Below are 252 nucleotides of genomic sequence, written 5' to 3'. Positions count from 1 at the left end.
CCCATCCTAGTACTACTCTCGCCCAAGCACGCTTAACTGCGGAGTTCTGATGGGATCCGGTGCATTAGTGCTGGTATGATCGCACCCATCAAACTAATTACGTAAAATTCATATAATCCTTGAGCGACATACTAGCGTCCTTCCGATCCCAATCCAAACGGAGATCTGATCCAAACCCATGGCTACGCGATGGGCAGGGCGAGATTTTCCCAAAAATCCACTCCCGAGTGCTCCTTCTTGTCAATTTATCTC

General features: G+C 48.4%; 1 pseudogene; it reads right to left on the bottom strand.

Moving 5' to 3' along the window:
• LOC118345351 lies at positions 1-87 on the bottom strand (annotated as a pseudogene; the record flags this gene model as incomplete).
• Positions 88-252: the final 165 nt, after the last annotated feature.

This window comes from Juglans regia, unplaced genomic scaffold (genome assembly GCF_001411555.2).
Source record: "Juglans regia cultivar Chandler unplaced genomic scaffold, Walnut 2.0 Scaffold_2361, whole genome shotgun sequence".
NCBI classification, from domain to species: Eukaryota; Viridiplantae; Streptophyta; class Magnoliopsida; order Fagales; family Juglandaceae; genus Juglans; species Juglans regia.
The sequence above is the reverse complement of the archived record's forward strand: the minus strand, read 5'-3'. Positions and strand labels throughout refer to the sequence as shown.